Source organism: Aegilops tauschii, chromosome 6 (assembly GCF_002575655.3).
Source record: "Aegilops tauschii subsp. strangulata cultivar AL8/78 chromosome 6, Aet v6.0, whole genome shotgun sequence".
Classification (NCBI taxonomy): Eukaryota; Viridiplantae; Streptophyta; class Magnoliopsida; order Poales; family Poaceae; genus Aegilops; species Aegilops tauschii.
The window spans coordinates 16,458,511-16,473,762 of NC_053040.3; the positions used below are offsets into that span (position 1 = coordinate 16,458,511).

A 15,252-nucleotide genomic window follows, 5' to 3' on the forward strand; every position below is an offset into this window, starting at 1 on the left:
TAATAAAAAAGAGACCCGGGGGCCTTTGATTTCACTAGTGGCTTCTCTCTCGAAAAATAGCATACGGTGGGTAAACAAATTACCGTTGGGCAATTGATAGAACTTCAAATAATCATGACGATATCGAGGCAATGCTCATTATATAGGCATCACGTCCAAGATTAGTAGACCGACTCCTGCCTGCATCTACTATTGTTACTCCACACATCGACCGCTATCCAGCATGCATCTAGTGTATTAAGTTCATGGAGAAATGGAGTAATGCAATAAGAACGGTGACATGATGTAGACAAGATCTATTTATGTAGAAATAGACCCCATCATGTTATCCTTAATGGCAACGATACATACGTGTCAGTTCCCCTTCTGTCACTGGGATCAAGCACCGTAAGATCGAACCCATCACATAGCACCTCTTCCCATTGCAAGATAAATAGATCGAGTTGGCCAAACAAAACCCAAATATCAGAGAAGAAATACGAGGCTATAAGTAATCATGCATATAAGAGATCAAAAGACTCAAATAACTTTCATGGATAAGAACATGGATCTGATCATAAACTCAAAGTTCATCGGATCCCAACAAACACACCGCAAAAAGAGTTACATCAAATAGAGCTCCAAGAGACCATTGTATTGAGAATCAAAAAAGAGAGAGAGGAAGCCATCTAGCTACTAACTACGGACCCATAGGTCTACAATGAACTACCCACACATCATCGAAGAGGCACCAATGAGGATGATGAACCCCTCCGTGATGGTGTCTAGATTGGATCTGGTGGTTCTGGAACTTGCGGCGGCTGGAATTGATTTTCGTCGGAGGGTTTCTGGTATATTGGGGTATTTATAGAGCAAAGAGGCGGTGCGTGAGGCCACCGAGGTGGGCATAACCCACCTAGGCGCGCCTAGGCCCGCAGGCGCGCCCTGGTGGGTTTTGCCCCCCTCGGGGCACCCCTCTGGTACTTCTTCGGCCCATCTTGTGTCTTCTGGTCCACAAAAAATCAACAAAAAGTTTCGCTGCGTTTGGACTCCGTTTGGTATTGATTTCATGCGACGTAAAAAAACAAGCAGAAAACAACAACTGGCACTGGGCACTATGTCAATAGGTTAGTCCCAAAAAAATGATATAAAGTTGCTATAAAATGATTGTAAAACATCCAAGAATGATAATATAACAACATGGAACAATAAAAAATTATAGATACGTTGGAGACGTATCAGACCCTGCCAATGACTCCACGCCGCACCGCAGGTCATCGCCAGCGAGCCAAACCAGACACCCGCCCCCCACCGCGGTTCTTGCTCCTCGCTCTTCTATTCTACCTCGCCGACTGGCCTATGCCGCGTGATGCGTGATGCCACGAGTCTCCTCCGTGCTGCCCGAGAGCGCTAGTTCGCCGCCGATTGTAGCCTGCGTAGCCAACGCAGACGAATCTCTGCCGGACCGTGTCCCTGAGCTCCGCCTCCTCGCGTTGATCTCCCTCACCGATGAGTTTGAGCACTTATGGTCGGAGACGACTGAATCGAGCCTTTCTTGGCCGCTAGTGCCGGCCACTCCCCTCCGTCGATTCGCCGCCTCCAAGCCTGCCCCGAGCCCGCTGAACTCCCCCGCCACATCTAAGTGAGCTCATCTTTATTTCCCCAATCTCCTCTGCTTTAATTTACGCCGTAGCATCATCCCCCGCGAGCTCCGAGCACGGCCGCCGCCATGGCCGATGAACTCAAGCAGTTCGAGCTCCCCTGTTGCATCCAGTCGCATGCGCATCTCCAGGAGCTCCTATGATTTGGTTGAGCACTCTTAGTTAGCCCGGACGCGTTATGTAGCTCCAACCGCATCCAGCCTGTGCCACTGTCGTCGCCAACCTCATTGTCGGCTTCAATTCTGGTGACCATTTGGACCGTGTCCACCACCCTTCATTGCGCGCGAGCCTTAGCTTCCTTGTGCCACAAACCGCGCATAAAATAGTGCCTTGTAGCAAGCACACGATGAACCTGCATCACCGGTTGAGGTCGCCGACAACTAGTTCCGGTGAGCTGATGTTGACGTAATTAGCTTAGGCCTAATTGCTTCATTTTCACCTCAAAAAGACAATGATAGGTGGGTCCCTATGGTTAAATAACTGGCTATTGTCTGTACGTAGGTGAAGAAAAGTCACAGAGACATTGATGGGTCACTGACGAGGGGGGCCCACTGGGCAAATACCACTTTGACCTCATCCACGTCAGCATCTGACCGTGGCAAACCAGCCAGGGAATTTTTTTGACCGGTATGAGATAGTTGAGGGGGGTAAAGGAGCAGAAAAAAAGATCAAGGGGTTATGTGAACCACCAACTTTTTTCAGGGTAGTAAAATGGACTTTTTTATTTCATTAATATTTGTAATAGTTTTGGGAGCAAACAGAAGCATTCCGGCGTCAGCGGAAGGGTTTCAGGGTTTACTGGGTAATAACGATAAATAATATATAGGTGGCAATAATTTGCGGAGATGTTAAATTAACATTAAGTTCCTCTAATAATAGTTAGGATACTTTTATATTTATTTAAATATAAACGATCCTTAGAAGGCCAAGTGGTGAAAGGATATTGGGCCATTTGGGCCAATAGGAGGTGGCTCCCCCTTCCCTCTTGGAGAAGGAAGGGGCCGGGGAAGCCGAATTGGAGGGGGTTTCCCCTTCCTCATAGCCGGATCAAGGGGGAAACCCTCCCCCTTGTGGCGCCCCCTCTAACCTCCTCCAACCTATATAAACTAGAGGTTTTGGCACTTTGGAACACACAAATTTTGGAGCCTCCTCTAGTTCTCTAGGTCTAGTTCTAGTTGATCCAATTAGAGCTAGATCTACATCCTCTCTAATCCTCATAATTAGTGATTATAATTAGTGCTTATTGTACAACTATTGTTGTGTCAGTTTGGGGTTTTTGTTGGTTGCTAGAGGCAATTGCAAGAGCATGGTTTATTGTTCTTTAGTGTTGCATAGTATCTATAGTGTTACATCTATGTGGTATCTTTTGCTGGAGGCAGCTGGTTTGGTTATCCACAATCTTTTGTTTTACTTATTTACAGTCCTTTTGAGTATCTCTTTACTGTCTTCCTAATTTCCTTTCTTTTTGTTTTGTTTTATATTGTTTCATGTTATTGTTTTTCTCTTTTTATTGTCCTTCCTTTTTTGTAGACACGCCAGAGGTCTAGTGATTTTCCTTAGCTTCTACATTCACTAGATACTCTGGCAAGTTCTCCACTATGATTAGTGGCCTTTCACCTAGACAAGTTGCTATTATTTAGAGATATGGGGTAGATTACCTTCTCAAGTTTGTGAAGACAGAGGTCCCTCTTACATTTTGTCAAATGGCTAGCATCCAAATTTGATGTCAAGGCTTCTGAGATTCAGCTTAGGAAAATAGCCATACCTTAATGAAATCAGCTTCGTCGTCTTACTACCGTTTGATGCTATATATTCCATTGCACCTGATTCGATTGTAGGCACCTGCACTCAATGTTTTTTGAAAGTATTCCCCATTTGTCCTTTTTTGCATGTATGTATGTTTATACATATGTAAGGTGCAACAAGTAGGTCAGAAATGCAGTAAAGCATGTAGCAAGTCATTTACAAGATTTTTTGTATTGTTTTGTCTTTGAAATCAGAGTTATTTGTGTCAATTCCAGTACAGTCTCTTCATACACAAGTTCCTGATTTCCTATATTTATGTGCAAATAAGAGCATGTAATTTACAAGTTAGGATGCAGAGTAATTACATAGAAAAGGTCAGAGTAAATTGATCAAACAAGTCACAATAATTTGATTTTAGTATATAGTTTCTTTTGCACTAATGCCAACTAGTGTCAGTGCTTAACCTGATTGTCCTTTGTCCTTTTTGTTATCATTTTAGTTTCAATGTTAATTTTCATGGCAAATTAGATTCAGTGTGAACTAGTATTAGATCATAGTAATTTGAACTAAAACTTTTTACAATACCATTGTTTCTAAAATACAGTCATATATTCACAGCTTTATACTGATATCTAATCTACCATGTCAAAAATATAGTCATAGATTCATAGATACAAGTGTCCAAACATGAGCATAAGTATCCGAACAATGTACAGTTTCTCAGCACCAAAGTTTATGAAATTGTAGGAGTACTTCTATTTTTGTGTGAACAAGTTGTTCCTAAATGGAATTCGTAGCTTCCTGAACATGCCCCCTCCCATCCCCAACTTTTTTGGTCCTGTGTTGTAGCTATAGCCGTGAATTTTAGAGCACTAATTTTGCAACTAGTTTTCAGAATCTAGTGTTCCAAGTTGTTATTCCTGTGACCATAGACTAGTAGTTCACGGGTCCATAGTCTAGTTGTTCCTAGGGTTTCCCCTGCTTCATGCTATCTTTTCTGCCTGTGATCTAATCTTTGTTCTGTTAAGTTGCGCTCTTCAACATATGTGAATGATCCTCACATGGTGCTTGTTTTTCTTTCAGATGTCATGAGGTAGGAGAGAGATCTTGGAGGGGTGAATGCATAAGAGGTGGGGGTGTTTACCTATGCTTTTTCTGCATCTCCAACCAGATTTGTGTCCCAGATAATGGAGGAATCGGCCTCTCTGGTTTGGACCCATTTAAGTTCATGTTGCTTGTGTGTTTACATTGCACTTTCTTAGTGGATTTACAATGTAATTCATACCAGATTTATTGTATTTTTCGCAACCACTGTAATTCTATGTGATTTACACTGTAATTCCTACTGGATTTACAATGTTTTTCTTAGTGGATTTCCACTGTAATTCTAAGTAGATTTCCAATGTAATTCTAAGTGGATTTACACTATAATTCCTACTGGATTTACAGTGTTTTTCTTAGTGGATTTCCACTTAAATGCTTAGTGTAATTATTTAGTATAATTTTTTTGGATTGTTGGTGTATTTTTAGTGGTATTAGGAGTGCAAGAATATAGGTTGTTAAGTTTCAAGAGAAGGCATTGTTCGAACCATAACATGTGAATTGATTAATACTTTATCATGATGAGTTTTATGAGAAAGAGTTGCTGTTATGATGCTAGGATAAGTGATTGAAATTATCATTGATCAAACTTAAGCACTATGCTCGCATTCACACTTCATAGATAATTTCTTTTATCATTTACCTACTTGAGGGCGAGCAGTAATTAAGCTTGGGGATGCTGATAGGTATCCAACGTATCTATAATTTATGTAGTATTCATGCCATGTTTACAACAATTATATATGGTTTTGGTATGATTCGAATGGAACTAACCTGGACTGACGCTATTTTCAGCAGAACTACCGTGGTGTTGTTTTTTGTGCAGAAATAAAAGTTCTTGGAATTGGACGAAACTTTTTGGTGATTTTTTATGGAACAAATGAGCAACATTGGAGCAAATAACCACTAGAGGGGGCCCTACTGCCCACTAGGCACCAGGGCGCGCCACCCCCTAGGCGCGCCCTGGTGGGCAGTGGGCCCCTCGAGGCTCCCCTCAGCGTGAAACCGACGCCAAAAAATCCTATAAATACAGAAAACCCAGAAATAACCCTAGATGAGAAGTTCAGCCACCGCAAGCCTCTGTATCCACGAAAACCTATCTGGGCCCTGTTCCGGCACTCTGCCGGAGGGGGGAATCATCACCGGAGGCCATCTTAATCATCTCGGCGCCCACCATGATGAGAAGGGATCGAGTAGTCCACCCTTGGGACTGAGGGTTTGTACCAGTAGCTATGTGTTTAATCTCTCTCTCTCTCTCTCTCTCTCTCTCGTGTTCTTTATTTTGCACGATGTTGATGTACCGCGAGATTTGTTAATATAGTTGGATCATATGGTGTTTCTCCCTCTCTGTCTTGTTGTGATGAATTGAGTTTTACCTTTGAGATTTCACTTTTATCGGATTGAATACTTTTATGGATTTGAGAACACTTGATATATGCCTTGCTATGAATACCCGTGGTGACAATGGGGTATCATATTGATTCACTCGATATATGTTTTGGCACTCAATTCGCGGATTGCCGAGGTGACATTGGGGTAATCTATGCATAGGGGTTGATGCACGTTCTCGTCCTTGTTTCACCGGTAGAAATCTTGGGGCACTCTTTGAAGTTCTTTGTGTTGGATTGAGTATTATGAATCTGAAATTGTTTAATGCATATTGTATAATCAACTCACGGTTACTCGTGGTGACATTGGAGTATCTAGGTGACATTAGAGTTGGTTGATGTGTATCATATGGTGTTATTTTAGTACGAACTCTTGGGCTATTTGTGACGCTTATAGGAATAGCTCTATAGATCGATCGGAAAGGATAACTTTGAGTTGGTTTTGTACCATACAAAAAGTTTCTTCTTATGTTCTCCGCTAGTTAAGAACTTTGGAGTGATTCTTTGTCGCACGTTGAGGGATAGTTATATGATCCAATTATATTAGCATTGATGAGAGATTGCACTAGCGAAAGTATGAACCCTAGGCCTCATTTTCAAGCATTGCAATACCATTTGTGCTCACTTTTGTTACTTACTACCTTGCTGTTTTTTATTGTTACTATTACAAAAATCAATATCTACTGTCATTACTACACTTGTATCACCATCTCTTCGCCGAACTAGTGCACATATACAATTTATGATTGTATTTGGTGTGTTGGGGACACAAGAGATTTCTTGTATTTGATTGCAGGGTTGTTTGAGAGAAACCATCTTCGTTACACCTCTCACGGATTGATAAACCTTAGGTCATCCACTTGAGGGAAATGTGCTACTGTCTTACAAAACTCTGTGCTTGGAGGCCCAACACGAGTCTACAAGAACAAGCTGTGTAGTAGACATCAACACCCTACTGTGTGCCCGTAGCATTTTACATTTAATCTTTTTTGAAATAAAAATAATCCAAAAAATCAGAAAATCAATGAAACTTTGGAAATTCATAGAAAATAAACTGTAACTCAGATGAAAATAATTTATATATGAAAGTTCCTTAGAAAACAATAGCGAATCCAAATATGACATCCACATACCTGCAACACCCCTGTAACATAATGAACCGAGACATTTTGAATCTGGTCATATGACCGAAAAATACCTGGAGCTGGCAAAACATTGCAAGATACTTCCCCTCTTCTTTTAAAATTCCTAGGGATGCATTAGAGCATATGATCATCACATACTACCATGACATGCATTGTGTTGCATTTCATTGCTCCGTTATTTATTTGTTTCCCCCTCTACTCAATTCTTCGGTAGACCCCGAGACTGCCGGTGACCCTGAGTACGACTACGTCGACGATGACCCGTTCTTCTCAGCAGGGCTTCCAGGCAAGCAGAACCCCTTGATCATTGCAATATCGCCTATTCCTTCTCTCTATTGCTTGCATTAGAATAGTGATACTGTTACTGCTTTATCAGTAGATCCTATACTGCCGCATAGCCTATCTTTGTTAACTGCTGTTGATACGACCCTGTTGTCCTATATGCTTAGTATAGGTTTGTTATTATCCCATCAGTGGCCCTACATCCTGGTCCGTGTTGCCATGCTGTACTATCTAGGTTATTCGAGATGATGGATCGTTGTACAAAGACCAGAACACCTCTTTAGGCCCTGCAATTGTTCGACTCTACAGAGCCGCACTATGGGTGAACTTACTAAGGGTGATTCTTCGTTGTTCACTCTCAATGATGACTTTGCAGCGCAACACATCTGGTGTGACCTTACGAAGGGTGATTCCTCGTATACCACTCTCGATGATGTCTGTGTCGTGCAGTACATCAAGTGTGAATCTATCGAGGGTGATTCCTTAGTTTTCACCTTGATAGTATGGACCTGTCCCGACAACCCCAAATGTTAAAGACGGGTCGGCCCCAAGGGTACCTGAATACAAATTTCGTTCACCAAGTTCAAAAAATGGTCATTGAATTCGAAATATGTTCATTAAACACAAAAAAGTGTTCATCATTATTAGCAAATTTTATTTTGTTTTTTCTTTCTTTCCTTTTTTCCATTTTTATTTTCATTTTTGTTTTTTATGTTTTATTTTCTTTATTTTTAATAAAAGATGTCCATAAAGATAAAAAAATGTTCGTTAAAATTAGAAGCATCTTCACTCTTTTGAAATCGTGAACTTTGTTTTAATTTAAGAAATCTTTTTGAATATGGTAAACATTTTTTGAATCCGTGAGCATTAATCATTTTCTGAAAATTACTTCAAATCATGAACTATTTTGAATTCTTGAACATTTCAGAATTTGCAACTTTTGTAGAATACGAATTAATTTGAAAAAGGAAAAAATTAAAATGGACAAAAAGCAAAAAGAAAAACTACTTCCCTGTTTTCCTGTCCAAACATGGGCCGACGCATGGGAGTCGCGGGGAAGGGGGTGGGGTGGGGGGTGCGGGCTCGCCGGTTCCTATATGGCGCGTACGGCGGCACCTAGCGCCATAGCACGCACCGCCAGGTCCCCTGCGCTCCTTCTGGGCTGGCCCTTGTGGGGCGCAAGGTACGCCAGTTTTGTTTCTTTTATTTTTTTTCTTTAATTTTTGTTTTAGTTTTTATTTTGAATTTCTTCCTAATCTCTGATTTTCAATTTTTATTTTCTTGTTTTTCTCATTTTTGTTCGCTGAATTATAAAATTCCATCTAATTCAGAAAATGTTCATGAAATTGAAATTTGTTCATCATATTCAAAATTTGTGCACCATAATTTAAAAAAAGTCCATCTAATACAAAAACTGTTCATCCAGTTTTTAAAAAGTTCCGATTTTCAGAAAAGTGTTCTTGAATTGAGAATTGTTTCATCAAGTTTAAAAAATAGAAAAATTTCATCTTAGTGAAAAAATGTTCATCGTATTGGAAATGTGTTCAGCGTAATTTTAAAGAAGTTCATCAAATTAGAAAATGTCCATCAATTTCAAATGTTTTTCAAAAATTTCATCTGATTTTTTCAGAAAATGTTCTTGAATTGAGAATTGGTTCATCAAGTTCAACAATTGTTCATCAAATTCAAGATATATTAAACTTATAAAAAATATTCATCAATATCCAAATTCACGAACATTTTTTAAAATCATGTACTTTTTTCAAATTCATGAACATTATTCGAATTTAGGGATTTTTTTGGCTCCACAAACTTTTTGAAATTCGATGTTTTTTTTTAATTTTGGAAATATTTTGAAATCCCAAATTATATATAAAATAAAAAAAATGAAAAAATAAACAAGAAAATGGGGGCTCCCCGCTGCTAGTCAAGGGCTGGCCCAAATTGGGCGCGCGGGGGGCAGCGGGGGTGCGTGCGGGTCAATTGGAAACTAGTTAACGGCATCATTTATTAAATGATACACTAATGTAAAATGAAAAGGAACATTTTTCTCAATGAAAAATGTATAAATGTTGTTTGTATCCCACCGAGAGGTAAATCGAAATGGTCTCTATATTCCCATAATTTCAATGGGCAAAGATAACACATAAATTCTAATATTGTTGATGTTCGTATTGTTCTCCTCTAGGAATAGCCTTTTGAATCATGTTTCACTTTATGGTCATTGAGTCCGTGCGCTCAAATCAACCTTGCATGCGTCACTATGTATATGCGTAGAAACAAAGTTTGGACGCGATCTTTGTGCATTACCGCATCTATGCATAGATAAAGAGTTTGTATGCGGGAATACTTGCGATCCTCATAATTACCACGTCTAATCAAATATATCCTAGTAACAACCAATTTTCTTTTATAAAAAATAAGCGTATGCATACACACACACACACACACACACACACACACAGGTGTAGGGAATTATTTACTTAGTCCTCATATAACTTATATTTTTTTCCTCTATAAGATGAGTATATCTCTTTCTTGGTTACCCAAGCTTCCATATATGTATTTTAACCTTGGTGGGATTATTTTCACAGAGGTGACATGAACCCTGAGAGTGGCCTAAGACATCTCTAAGTAACTAGATTACCGGAAAAACATCTTTATTGACATCAATTTATTAAATAAATTTATTCAATATTGCATGGCTCAAGCAGGAGAACCAGCAATTATATTATTGTTCTATACAACAACAGTTTGGAATCTGAACGTTATGGGTCTTGCAATAGTGCCTGAATCGGTGTTGCATTATACGATTACACATGTCTTCGCACCTCGGGCTATCACAGGGATTGAGAGTCTCACAAACCACATTATGAACAGATTCTGCAAATGCAACATCTACACACAGATCAAACAAGCTATATTAGCAATGTGTTGACTAATTTTAACAATAGGAAAGTTCACAAAAAATAGGGGTATAAAATGCTACATACCAGTTCCTGCATGGCAGGATGGGAAGGTAGAACACATCATAGAAAGCACCATGAAAGCAATAGTTATGGAACACATGACTGTCGGCCATCCTGTACTGTTCTTAGCGAGTGCCATGAGGACAAAGAGATTAGTTTTTTCCTGCTTTTCCTTACTTATTATGTTCTTATGTGACCACTTCCTACATATAGAGAGCCACAATAACATCTTAGATAATGATCTCACATTAATGTATTTCCCTACCAATAGCTGCCAAATCTTGCTGATTCAAGATAAATTTTGTTCGCTCTTTTATATGGATCAATGGAATTTATTTCATATGTATTTGCATGGTAATGCTAGTATTTATGATGAGTCACAATCAAATATTTGGCAATTATCCTAGAGTTATATGAAATCATGGAGTGCTATTAATGTCGCAATATTAAAATAAGAATACCTTTTTATATTTATACTTGAAAATGACCAGTAAGTGTTTTATCTTGTCGTATTTATGGGGAAGGGTGGTGAAACCCTAGCTATTGCTCATGCACTTATGTATCTCTCACTAATTAATATTGATATATCTTGCTAGTTTTAAATAGTTGTAGCGTGCTTGTTCAAATAACATAAACAAAGAGACATATCTCTAGAGAACGACATATTAAATATAGTGCTTATATAAATTAATGAAATACTACATGTGACATTTATTTATTTGAATAGAAGAAAATATAAAATATAAAATTATTTTTGTTCTTTCAAAGTGTGAGAGAATATAAATGCAATATTTGTTAAATACATTGAAACTCAATATGTAATAACAAGATATACAACATACAATAGTATGACATAAATACAATATATAGAAGAGATACATAGCTCACCATCAACTTAGGGAACATATAAATGCAATATTAGTATCAAAGATATGCTTGTCTGTTGTGTAAATGCACAATTCTAAGGATGACATCCTTCCTTTTGTATTTTAGCACCATTACTAATAGATAAGCAAAAATATGCAACACAAATTAGATTTAAAGTAAAAAGTGAATACAAAATAAGTTGTGCGACATTATATGTCCACTAGATGATTCGGGAAATCCATATATACCATTCATGCAAATGTTATCTGATGTCAAAAAGATTGTTTAGACTAAAATAGAGGGTGCTAGCCAAATCAAGTTAAGGACAAAACAACTAATGCTCCTTGATCTCATTCTATCCATGAGAGCTTGAACGACTCTTGGATGGAATTCCTTATAAGTTTATACCTTTCAAACACATGTATGCAACTTTGTAGAGACGCTAATTGACAAGCACCACACAACTATTTCGGTCATTTGACATCCTAACAGATCGTGTGATGATAGCACATGTAGATAATAAAAGCTCTCTCAGATCCTGTGTGCTCTTTTTTCTGTAATTGAAGTCAAGTGCAGGTAAATACTAAAGAAAACTATTTGATTTCCATGAACTGAAATCAGTCAAAACAAATGCTCCAAGCGTCATGTATCAACATCCTAAATTTGTACGTCTCTTTGTTGGTAGTGTGCTAGATTATTTACCATGAAAATCTAAAGTAAGGTTGTATCAAAGGGTGGGTCGTAAATTAAATGAATTTGGGGGCTGAGGATAATATAGAAACATATATCCAAACAAATGGTTTGAAGCAAGAAAAGCATTAGTGCTGTGAAGAGGCGGAGTGCAGGTAATAGATTGTATAACTCCATCTGTGAGAGCGCATTACCGAGGTCATCAGAACAAGTGAACAAAAATATATGACCTCAAGATGCTCGCTACCGTTTCAAAATTGTAAAATAATGTGACATTGGTGGCAACGAACGATTGGAATTGGGTTCAGTCCACCGTCAATGCGCTGTGTGGATTTCCTGGCAATATTTTGAATAGGGGCAAGTGCAAAGGATTGGAGATTGATAATTAGTATTTGTAGGTACGCATTAGGTGGGTTTCGAGAGAGGTTGCACCTTCAAGATGAAAAGATGTAATCACTGGTGGACCAAAACCAAGTATGATTCCAAAGTGAATGTCAAAAGGTTCAAGCCAAGGCTTGCGGAAAAAGTTTCAGACAGAGAGAATGAATCGAGTATAAAAACATTCTCTCATGCATCAACCAAATATTCTTTTAGAATCGTCACGTCATTGGTAGCTCATTACGACATAGAACTGCTCTAGACGGATTTTAAAACAACATTTCTAAATGGTGACCTAAAAGAAGACGTTTAGATGGCTGAGCCAGAAGGCTTTGTTGTGGAAGGGAAGGAACATTAGCATGTCGTCTAAAGATATCAATTTATGGCTTGAAGCTAGCTTTAGGAGAGTGTTACCTTAAGTTTGATAATATTATCAAAACTTTTGGTTTCATGGAAAATGTTGTGGACAACTGCATATATGTTGAATTTAAAGGTAGTAGGTTCACAATTTTAGGGTTATAAGTTTATGATATATTGTTGGCCTATAGCAATAAGCATATGATGCATGGGACCAATAATTTTCTGTCATCCAGTTTCGACATGAAGGATCTTGGTAAAGCCTCGTATGTCCTCAGGATCGAGATTCATCGAGACAGATCCAGAGGAGTGTTAGGACCATGACAATAAGCATACATTGAGAGAACATTGAAGAAATTCAATTTGCATAAGTGTGTAGTCTCACTTGATCATGTACTGAAGGGCGATAATTTGGGCCATTTCAATGTTCGAGGAACCAGTATGAAACTGATTAGATGAATTTGGTTCCTTATGCTTCAGCTGTCGGAAGCATCATGTACTCTTAAGTTTGTACACGCCTGGATTTGCATTTTCTAACCGGAATGCTTGACAAATTCCAATCAAATCCAGGACTAGACCACTGCAAGGCCGCAAAGAAAGTGTTGCATTGTATGCAAGGAACTAAAGCTCTCGTGCTTACATATAATAGGTCTTATAACTAAGAAGTTATTAGTAATTCAAACTGATTTTGCTGGGTGTGTGGAAAGTAAGAAATCCACGTCAAGTTATATATTCACACTTGCGGGAGGAGCCATATCGTGGAAAATTTCCAAACGCACATTCCTTGTTGTGTCTATGATGCAACCACGTGTTTTGAGGCCACCGGGCAGGCTATATGGCTAAAGATTTTTATTCCCGGGCTTAAAGTGACTGACAGCATATCTGAACCAATTGTATTGTACTGCGGTAATGAACCCATAGTTTTCTATACAAGTAACAACAAGTTAAGTGCTGCTACCAAACACATTAATATCAAGTTTCAAGTTGTGAAAGACATCTTTACAAGTTGCAAGGGAGCACTATTGCAGATGGAGTCACGGAGACCGAAGTTGCGGGAGTAGCAGCGGGGTCTCACGGCGGCGGCGGGTCTGGGGCAGACCCGTCGATTAGCTCTCGGTAAGCTACGAAGAAGACAACACAAGTCCGGAGTACATGGAAGTTTGATGCATGGACAAATTCAAGGTGGTGGGGAATATTCGCCATGGTGGAGTTTGTTAAGTTTGTGTCGAATATTGTGTACGAGTTGGGTTACGTTTGGACTTGGTGTTGTAGTGTGGGTAGGATACTTGTAGTGTCGGAGTCGGACACGTTGTACCCTTGGCCCACGTTGTAACCCATGACGGCTAGATAGCGATAGGCACGCAAGGGGGTGCCGGCGGCTTGTGCCGTCGCCCGGGTGGCCGGTGTTGCGGTATCTCGGGGAGGAGCGCTCGTAGTCATTGCCCCGTGGAGTAGGCGAGTTCACCGAACCTTGTTAACAAATCTTGGTGTCGTCATTATGCTGTGATTGCACGGCGTACCTCGGATTTATTCTAACAGTATCAAACAATTAATGTTAAACATATAAGAGTGACACATATGCTTGCCGATCTGTGAAGTGAAGGGTACGACCCAATACTTTTCGTGAGCATGTTACTGACATGGGACTACTTGAAGCCTTATGATTCTCGAATAAAGGGACAACTAAAATGAACCACTCCCAATAAGCAAAATGTTTTCCATTTCTAAATAGGTTGTTATGCTATAAGGTTTGAGGTTCTATGGTGTTTTGCTAGCTGTTATCACACCTCACTTTGGTATATCATTCCTACGGAGAAGGGGAAAATGTAGATAAGCCTAACGATCACCGGGGGGGGGGGGGGTGATGGTTTGATCTAACTGCTTAAGAGGCTAAATTGATCTAACAACCTAATAGGGAAGTAAATAGTGTTAAGAGAGGGCCCCACACACCAACGTACGTGCACCTCATCTCTAACTAATGCGCCCTAATCGGGGGCATCCAAATCAACTCATGGCTTAGGTCCCCTGTTGCACGCGCTATATAAAAGGGATATGGGAGAGAGTTGGGCCTCTGCGCGGTCATTCATTCTCATCAGGTTCACTCTCCTCCTCATATTCCAAAACCCTAACCGATCAAAGGTTGTGCTACATCAACGGGAAACCTAGCCATCTCAATCCCTAAAAAACTTGATGTGTGTGATTCTTAAAGCGAATAAATCATCTGCCCTCATACAAAAAATTAATGTTGCAATAGATTTCGATCACATACCCTGTGAATTCCTTCTTTTATAGACGAGAAAAAAAAAATCCGAGAGAAGGGAAGAGGAGGAGTGCATTTCTCCCATGGGCTGAAGGAAAGGAAAAAATATTGGCATGCCAGTATACCTTATTACACAAATAAAGCTTGTAGGAAAACATGTATTTTATTAATCTCGGTGGAGAAAAAAAGGTTACAAGATGCCAATTGTAAAATTACACTCCGTGGCCTACTAGCGTGGCCATTCTGACAGTGGCAATGTGTGCCATGCTAATTCGCACGGCCTCGGATGGCTCCTGATTAATTACTCCCGTGAATTACAGTGAGAGATACCTCTAGTTAAGCCAGGTGATCAGATTCTCTTCACATTCACCATGCATGATGACGGAGGAGTGTGGGTGGTTGGCGGCGGAGCCCGTGCCCTCATAGAAA

At 39.6% G+C, this 15,252-nt stretch overlaps 1 long non-coding RNA gene across 1 annotated transcript; it reads right to left on the reverse strand.

The window, feature by feature from the left end:
• Positions 1-9,945: 9,945 nt before the first annotated feature.
• On the reverse strand, positions 9,946-10,537 carry LOC120967296 (uncharacterized). Its single transcript, XR_005761107.2, has 2 exons — positions 10,296-10,537; positions 9,946-10,200 (listed from the first exon to the last, which is right to left on the reverse strand). It is a non-coding gene; the product is annotated as an uncharacterized lncRNA (long non-coding RNA).
• Between the last annotated feature and the right edge of the window lie 4,715 nt (positions 10,538-15,252).